This window comes from Phaenicophaeus curvirostris (assembly GCF_032191515.1).
Source record: "Phaenicophaeus curvirostris isolate KB17595 chromosome W unlocalized genomic scaffold, BPBGC_Pcur_1.0 scaffold_35, whole genome shotgun sequence".
Classification (NCBI taxonomy): Eukaryota; Metazoa; Chordata; class Aves; order Cuculiformes; family Cuculidae; genus Phaenicophaeus; species Phaenicophaeus curvirostris.
The window spans coordinates 541,919-551,500 of NW_027206664.1; the positions used below are offsets into that span (position 1 = coordinate 541,919).

Consider the following 9,582-nt stretch of genomic DNA (forward strand, 5'->3'; position numbering starts at 1 on the left):
CTGCTGGTTTTTCAGTTGCTGGCAGGCAAATGTTTTTTTCCTAGTCCATTTCATCACTCATTTAAATTTAGTCTTCTTTACCTACGCAAAGGCAGGAGGTGTCCTGGGGTCAGAGCACAGGGTTTTCTGTCTCCCCACAGCCAGAAGACTGGACCTACACTGCTGTCCAGGGAGGAGGCAACTCGGCATCTCTCCAGCTGTGGCATCGCCTCTCCCATTCATTTGAGGGGACACGCTGCCCCGAGAAGGCTGACGAGGCATACGAACTTCAGGGATGGCACAGACGTAGATTTTGTTCACGGTGTCCTTAAGTAGCTCCTTCGCTACATGGGATGCATTGCAGCTCCCAGGTGGTGTGCTGGCCCCACAGTTTGGCTTGGGGCTCTGGAGAGCCTTGGAGACCCTGGCTCCATCGCCAGCCTGGTGTTGCCAGGCACATATTTTTGCTGCAGAGACAGAACAGACCTCAGCCTCTCATCTGCCCGAGGACCAACAGACCCCAGGAGAGCATTCTTTTGACTCGATTCTCCTTTTTTTCTTCTTATTCTCCTTCTTTTTCTCCTTCTTGTTCTTCTTCTTCTTGTGCTCTGCACCCAGCTCTGGGCAGCCTGGCTCCTCCTGGCCACCACTGGGGCTCTTGCCTGCCTCCTCCCCCGTGAGGGACACCGAGTCCCCCTGTGTGCACCTCTTCTTTCTGGGCGGGCTGGAGGTGTCACCTTTGCCATTGACAGATGGAGAATGAGGGCTGCCATCTGCCTCATGGTGGCGCTTTTTCAGGGGGGAGCTGAGCACCTGAAGGGTTGATAATTTGATGACAATTTTCAGAGGAGGTGTTTCTGTATTCGGCAGGTTGAGCGCAGATGAAGATGGGCTGAAAGACTGGAAAAGATGCAGATATGGTGTTAAAGCCAGGTCCTGAGTGGGAGCCCCTCTTTTCCTCACCATCCCAAGATGCACGAGCACAGCACCGCACATCTGCCATCTCAGCCACAAAATCTGAATTAGAACCTGCTCTAGGGCAGCAGCTGCAAGCACACACGATGACCTGCCCCGCGCCCGGAGCACACGCTGTCCCACGGGGGGCTAGGAAGGAGCGAGTGTTGCTGCAGCACGTGCTGATGGCAAAGGTTACAAAGGAAAACCCAGAGCAAGACCTAAACCAGGCTGGTGCCTCCTGGTCCCAGGGGACACCGGTACATGGTGAGGGCCTGCAAAGCTGCCTCCCGCCCTGTGCTAACAAATACAGCGCCCTGCTTCTGGGATCCAGAGCGAGCCCTGCCAGCCCCAGGGAACAGGAGAGCCGGCTGCCGAGATCACTCCTCGAGCCAGCTGCCGTGCCAGGCAGTTGCTTCATGGAGTATCTGAAGATTGCTACTGGCCCTGCTGCCTGGGAGCAACTGGCATTGCTTACCTCAACTTGCCAGAAGGCTGGGCAGTGGAGTCAGCGTGAGTGGTGTCCGTGGGCTGGATCTGCTCGGGAAGCTGTGGGTGAGGTTCTGTGTAGTGGTCACCTCTGCTCGCTGCTTGCGGAGTTCTGCCCTGTAGTTATGGACAGGAATAAAAATCTGGTGGTCTAAAGAAAAGAGGATTCCATGACCCAAGAGGAGAAAATCAAAAAGGGGACCCCAGAGAAACGGGACAGACAGACTGGGTGAGGGAAGTGGGGCATGGTAGAAGAAGAATCAGAAGGTGCCGACTGAAGACCGGGCAGAAAGTCAGACTCACCTTTTTTGCAGAGAGTGCCAGCTTCTTTGCTAGTGGTGGTGATGTGGAGCTGCTCCCCTCCACAGCGCCACCGGTCAACAGGGACCTCTTCAATTTAGCCAGCCTGGAGCCTTCTGGAGCAGGTGGCTTGACTCCAGGCACAGCAGGGAGGTGCTGTCTGGGCTCCTGCAGCACCTTGGAGGACGTGGGAAGCTTTGGTCCTGTGCTGACTCTTCTACGGGGCACAGAGACCCCAATCTCCTCCAGCCCAGACAGCTTCTTTGCTGGCTGCGTCTCTGGTTTCTAGACAAAGAGAGAGACAGCAGCATCTTACAAGGCCACTGAGCACATTGATACATTCTCACAGCCCTAAGACAGGCTGTCTCTTAGCCTAAGACAGATTTATATGATGAGATAATTAAACATACAAACCAGCTGCAGCAAAACTTCTCAATAAATTTTCACATCGTAAAGCCCCATGGTGGTGGTGGTGGGGGGGGGGCCCAGTCCCTGTTAAACCCTGTGTTGAGGGGGACCCAGTCACCATCAAACCCTGTGGTGTCTCTACTGCTCTCTCCACTTGTTCTCTCCCCTCCGTCCCTGCCCCACGTTTACACCCGCACCAGGTCTCCCTCCTGCAGGGAACCCCTGGGACTCCAGAACTGGATGAGGAGATGGAAATTACGGCAGAGGGATCACACAGCCAGAAAACACGGGGCAAAATGAGTAGAAATATTAAACTGAGAGACAGGCAGAGGCAGGAGCAGTGGCACACATGATAGAACCACACAGAAAGCGAACGAGAGGTGGATCTGGGACTGATTAGAAGTTTCAGGAGGGGTTTCCTTTTCTTTCTTTTGAATTTTTCTCTATAATGAAGTTGCCCAGACTGGTCCAGTATGACATCTTCAACTTCACATGGACGCACAGCCTGGAAATGCCCCCGGAGTACAGCCATGAGGGGGTTATTCCCAGCACGTTCCCAAAGCTGCAGACAGGGAGCTCAGTGGCACACGTTGTCAGATATTAACTGAGAGGTGGTTATAGGAGTACAATAGTGAAAATTAAGATATTGTATTTTGGTAAAATTATAAACACAGAAGTTAGTTGCCTTTGTTTCTTCTTCACAAGTATTCATACTAGCATTAGCACGACTACATACAGGCACATCCTCTCTTTACATAATATATCTGTGACTGAGCGCATCCTGAGGGAAGTATTTCAAAGGTACATGTACTGTCCTCTGTGTCTAAGCACAGATCTTTAAGTTATCGTATTTTCACAAATACATCCTAGTTGTTCTTTTGGGATGCAGGTTTCAGTACTAACTCCATCATTTCACTGTGTTATTGTTATATTTTGCTCAAACATTGTGTCCTATTGGTCTGATTCTTGTATCTTGATGGATGTTCCCTAATATTAAAATAGGGAAAATATCTAACACTTTGCCCTTTGAATTGTGAATACATAGGTTTCGATTTGTCCTTCCCTGTCATTATAGGTGAAATTAACTGGTGGCCAATAAGCCTGATGTTTTAATTTGTATGGGTGGTAGTATTGTTCTTAGTGATAATTTTTCCTATTTCTTGTGGTAAGTTTGTACGCTGCTGTAGTGCTTGATTTGTAACATAGCTTTCCTACCCAGCAGTGGCAAAATTTGCTGCCTTCCTTTAATTTGTGTAGCTGTTGGTGCCCACTGTAGTCATTGTGACTAGGACAACACTGAAGTTTGAGAAAGCAGCAAGAGGTTCAAATGAAGTGCTGTGCAGAGATGGTTTAGTTCCAAAAGTAGTCAGCAGGGGGAAGAAGTGGTGACACTTACAACCTGGGTCAAGTGCAATGGAGGGCTTGAGCTTGTAGGATGAAGCAAGACTGAACAAAACCAAATGGTGTGTTTCAAATACTCTCTGCCCTGTGCTTGAGCAGCTGGAGAGCTCAAATGACTGTTAAGTCTTTGCCTGTCTTCCTCTGTGACATAGGATATCCAAAACCAGCATTGATACCGTCAGGGAAGAAAAACAGAGCTGGTAAACATGCAGCAGACCTACAGTGCCTTGAATTCCAAAGCTACATTTTTATGAGGAACAAGTGGATTATTACAAAAGCTACATCAAAACCTGTTAGGATAACCTGGCCAGCAAAGGCAAGAAAGTGTCTCAGAACCATGGCGTGGCCCTGGTTGTGCTTCTTACAGGAAGCATGGGTAGGTCGTTGCTAGAAGAATGATAATGCTATCTGCTCAAAGCTCCTCAGTCATGCTCTTTACCACAGTGATAGTTCTAGGGAAAGGGTCCAGTGGTGGGTAAGTACAGGGAGAGGGTACTGTCCCAAATGGGATTAAAAAGACACGCTTGAAATAATTTTGGTTCCTTCGGGTAAGGGGAGTGTAGACAGTCTGGTGGGAATGAAGCAGGTATTCCAGATAAAGTGGGTGCCGCTCAGCATGTCCTGTCATCCTTTCCAGGAGCAGAGAATGACAATAACATAGTTATCTACAAGGATAACATTGATCACATTGTTTGTTTTTATCCTGAATGAAGTCCATTGTTGTAGTGCTAGACAGTTCAGTTTTTCCTGAAAAAAAAATGTCTTCCTCCCTAGTGAGATGTGGGAAGAGGAACTGCCAGTGAAAACTGACACAAGGAAGTTGTTGAGTTGTGTCGGCCTTCTCCACATCAGTTGTCACCAGATCCCCTGTAGCCTAACTTTCTGTGAAGTACCACATGGTGTTACAATTTGAGGAGTGGGGGGTTATTTGTTTCTTCCACTGTAGCATAACAGTCATAGGTAAAGAGTAGAAAATCAAAGGTCTAATCTGGGTTACAAGTGCTTTGTAGATAAACTCACTGGTAAAAATACATCTTCTGTTAACTGCATTGATCACAATTGATTTGCTTTACTGGTTCTGTCCCCTCATCCAAATAGTTTTAAATGTTTACTCTCTAAATTTTCTTTACTCACTTGACCGATCATCTTGTTTGGATGGGTCTTTTGTCTTCAGGTATGCTGAATTCTTGCCTCTTTCTCCAAACTACCCTAGGCAGTTGAGGAACAGAAGCTCTGAGATTGTGTTGCTATAAATTGGAGAGGGGAACCTTTAGATGAGACATAAGCAGGAATTTCTTCACGATGAGCATGGTGAGGCACTGGAACAGGTTGCCCAGGGAAGTTGTGGCTGCCCCATCCCTGGAGGTGTTCAAGGCCAGGTTGGATGGGGCCTTGGGTAGTCTGATCCAGTGGGAGGCGTCCCTGCCCTTGGCAGGATGGGTGGGATTTGGTGGTGTTTAAGGTTCCTTCCAACCCAACCCATTCTATGATTCTGTGTGAGATTGTGACAAACCGCCTTGTGGGTTTGTTTCTGGAATTTAGCATTGCTGGTTGATGGTGTGTGACTCCCTTCCCAAGCCCTCCATTGAACCCAATATTAAAGGTGAAGTAATCATTTTGGTAATCTAGGCTGGCATTCCTTGGGCCAAGAAACATCACTTTTCAGTTCTCTTTCTGGTTGAAGAGAAGCAGGACTTTGATTGAGAAGCACAATGAGATTTAAATGTGACATCTTCTTCCCACCCACCCCTTCCCTGTCACTCACACAGTCACAGAAGGGTACCTCCTCCAGTGAATTGTTGCTGTGGTTAATAGCCCTCACTGTCAAAAAATCAGGTCAGCTAGTTTCAGTCTGTCCAGCTGCAGTTTGCTAGCCTTAAACTTGGTGTATCTTCCATGGAAGCTGCCTGTTAATAGATTTTTTTTTTCAACCCTGAATCATGTTTTGTATTTTGTTCACTAAATGAGGTGTGAACGTGCAGCGCCAAGGAGACTGCGCTTAGGCTAAATTCCCGCATTTCTTACTACACTTGTGTGAAGGTGACATGGCACCTGGTAGGCTTCCAGTCATTGTTGTGTTGAGTCTGGTCAGCTTTTATGGTCTCATTCCAAATGGGAATAAAGCATAAAGAGTAAAGAATAGGTTTCTAAGAAATTTATCTTCAGATTTCATCTCTTGCATTCTCTCGCTGTTTCAATAGGAATTGCCTGTTCAGTAATCAGCTGTGGTTTTTCATTTCTCAAACTTAATAGGTTTAAAAATGTGATATTTGAAATTAGTCCAACAGAAGAAGTAGGAGGTTTTGAGGTAAAAGCAAAACTCATGCGGGTGCAGATGGAAACATTCATGTTACATTATCAGGTTAGATCTGTCCCATTTAAAGTAGCGTGTAAGTTCTGCTTGCTGTACTTTTCATCAGGGTAATAATGATGTTTCCTGCCTGAACAGTCTGAAAAATGCTCTTAAATCCAACCCATTTGTAGCAGGCGAAACAGATGCGACACAAATGGAGGACTGAGACTACTTGTGTTTCTTTACTAATGAAAGCCCGATATTGGTCTGTGGTCTGGGTGACACTTGTACGCGCACTCACAAAATGAACATGTGCATTTGCAATAACTTCCTGATGCAGCAGAGAGATCGGGAGTCTGTGGTGGCAGTCAGATAGGCTTGGGTGTGCTGGCTTTAGCTGGTCTTCTCGCATTGATATCCTTTCTGCCACCCTACACTGACTGGTTTCTTTAGCCATAGAGTTCTTCGGAGTCTTCAGCCTTGGCTTAGGCTGTTCCAGTAGCCTGGCCTACTGACTGACCTTTTCCCAAACGCCAGTGCTACAACACCTGGTGTCTCTGTCCTCTTCCATTTCTGTGCCTGCCCACCAACTTGGGTGTTGTTAGGTTTGTTATTCGTGGATGCCTCGGGGGTCTCGGAACATATTTTGCAGAGCACCTGACATTGAGATAAGTCTGTGACACCTAACCAGCTGCTGGGAGGCATGGCTACTTCCCACATGGCCTCATGTGCTCCAAGTACTTCCCTAGTTCATTCTGGTCCTCATCTGTCAGAGCTGGTCACAAACTTCTTGGTTTAGGGGGCTGTCCGAGCTTGTTTGCTGCTCAGGTACCTGTGTTGCTCTACCACTATGGCTTAGTAGCACTGCTTTGTGGGAAAATCAGATGTTCTGAGAGGACAGCAATGAGGGAACTGCCGTTGGTTATCCGAGTATAGCCTTGACAGCGGCATCAGTAATAGAGATTTGTGTTACCATTGCCAAAATTTTACAGAAAGCAGTAGAAATAGCTTTATCATTGTTTGCTCCATTGTCATGCAGGCTGGACGGCTGCAGGAGGCAGATTTGGGTTATAGAATGCATACAGCATTTCCCTTCAGTAGCAGTACCTGAATGCCTTCTCCAGTGTTTGCTGTTCAAGAGCAGGCTTGCTGACAGAAATTCATGACTGAGATGAATCAGTTCAGTGAGTCTGGGTGCAAAGTGTAACTGGAAATACTGCCCGCATAAAGGCTCGAGCAGCTGAATTGGCATCATGTATGTGATCCTAACAGCGATGCTATTTCTTTCTCTGCCCTGTATTGCAGTGCTCTAAACCACCTCACCAAGACCTGTGGCAACCGAGACTTTTAGAAAGTGACAATGTGTAACGTCATCATGTTCCTCGGGTGCATGATATAATGAGGCATATAGGAGACCCTTTCTAATGTTACAGCAACTTCATGGCTACTATGCAAATGGAAAGCCTGGAGATGATGGGATCTCAAATTCGGCTTTCTTAGAATGGTCTTTTATTTCTGCTCTCGTACATTGTCATGTTTTAACCCATGTTTATTAAAAAAAATGAATATATTAAATGTCTTAGAGGGATGTTATTGTTAGTGCAGCATGAGCAGAACTTTAAAGAGTCTTTTGTTTTTCTATTTTATGCCATGTACTTTGTGATCCTTAACTACCTACTGTACCTTAGGATCTGGTATATTCTCTGTAAGCTCATGAGGACTCCTTGCTCGTAAAGGTATCCTCTTTTGCAGGATCATTTGCAGCTGCCGTATGAAGGTGTTGCAGTCATGAAGTTGTTTGACAGAGCAAAAGTGAATGTCAACCTTCTGATCTTTCTTCTGAATAAGAAATTTTATGGGAAGCAACCAACCTCTGCCAGCGAGTCTGTGGAAGGGGAAGTGAATAGAAACCTGCACATAGAACTTTCAGTGATGTAGTTGTGTACCAGTATCCTGCTGTGCTAAAACGTATCAAATTTATCATGAAGGGAGGCTGAGAGCACGTTGTGAATTGACAACCCTGACTGAGTTTGCAGGGATTTGATTTGTTGTTTATTTATGATCTTTATCTTCAACTCTGGAGGTCCCCTGAAAAAGCAATTAATTAGAATGTATTTTTACATGGCGTTGGGAATTAAACTAATATTAGACAATACTTAGGGCATTGTGGATGCTTTGTTTGCCTAATTGTGTGCTTGCCTGTGTGAAGAGAAAGCCAGCACTGTACAGCAGTTGGTTTGCCTCTTCCTGAAAGCAAAAAAGAGTTGGAAATTGTATATGGACTCCAATTATTCTCTAAAAGCAATGACCAAAATAAAAAAAAAATGCCTAAAGTTGAGGCAACCCATTTTTTTGCGATTTGTTATCTTTATCCGTGATGTGGATGAGGGGATTGAGTGCTCCCTCAGTCAGACACCAATATAGTTGGGAGTGTCGATCTGCTGGAGTGCAGGAAGGTTCTGCAGGAGGACCTAGACAGGCTGGGTCACTCAACCACCTCCCTGGGCAACTTGTTCCATTGCCCTCCTTTCAGGTAGTTGTAGAGAGCAATAAGATCTCCCCTAAGCCTCCTCTTCTCAAGGCTGAAGAACCCCAGTTCCCTCAGCCGCTTCTCGTAAGACTTGTTCTCCAGCCCCTTCACCAGCTTTGTTGTTCTTCTCTGGACTCGCTCCAGAGCCTCAACATCCTTCTTGTGGTGAGGGGCCCAGAACTGAACACAGGGTTCAAGGTGCGGTCTCACCAGTGCTGAGTACAGGGGCAGAATAACATCCCACTCCCAGAGCAGCCAACTGAGCACCATGGAGACCTGCAAGCTGTGTGGTGTGCAGGGAGGGGAGGTGACCCAGCTCCTTACCTTCATGGTGGGGTTTCTGACCAGCATAAAGGACAGATTCAAAATCCAAAGATGTATTGCTTTGCACTACTGGTATCCCATCCTCATCACCAATTATATATCAGGTTCATGTATAGATACTAGTGTGTAAAGACAGGATCACTAAAGCAAAGTTCAATCAAATATGCTTTATTGTTCAAATATCCTGTTATACCTTAATCTATTATACCTGGCTACATAAATACTTATAAACTTGCTGTCCTGAAAAGTGGCATCATCTCCCTGTGCAGAAGAAGGAGATGGAGCATGGAGTCTATTATAGACCACCCAGCGAAGAATAAGCAGCTGAGGAGCTCCTCTATAAACAACTGGGAGTAGTCTCAAGATCGCTACCTCTTGTCCTAGTGGGAGACTTCAATCTTCCGGATATCTGCTGGAAGTACAATAGAGCAGAAAGGAAGCAGTCTAGGAGGTTCCTGGAGTGCGTGGAAGACAACTTCCTCGCACAGCTGGGGAATGAACCAACAAGGGAGGGTGCCCTCCTGGACCTGCTGGTTGTGAACAGAGAAGGCCTTGTGGGGGATGTGGCAGTAGGTGGACGCCTAGGACTAAGTGACCATGAGATGATGGGGTTTTCTGTTCTAGGTGAAGTGAAGAGGGTGGTTAGTAGGACAGTAGCATTAAATTTCCAGAGGGCAGACTTCGAACTCTTCAGAAGGCTGGTTGGCAAAGTCTCATGGGAGACAGTACTTGAGGGCAAGGGAGCCCATGAGGGCTGGGAGCTCTTCAAAAAGGAAATCCTAGCAGCTCAGGAGAAAGCCATCCCCGTGTTCCGGAAAAAAAGCCGGCAGGGGAGAAAGCCAGCTTGGTTGAACAGAGAGATCTTGAGTGATATCAAGAAGAAGAGAAATGTTTATGGGCTCTG

At 46.7% G+C, this 9,582-nt stretch overlaps 1 long non-coding RNA gene across 1 annotated transcript; it reads right to left on the reverse strand.

The window, feature by feature from the left end:
- Positions 1-579: 579 nt before the first annotated feature.
- On the reverse strand, positions 580-1,889 carry LOC138733849 (uncharacterized). The gene is made up of 3 exons (XR_011339482.1): positions 1,726-1,889; positions 1,412-1,539; positions 580-871 (listed from the first exon to the last, which is right to left on the reverse strand). It is a non-coding gene; the product is annotated as an uncharacterized lncRNA (long non-coding RNA).
- Between the last annotated feature and the right edge of the window lie 7,693 nt (positions 1,890-9,582).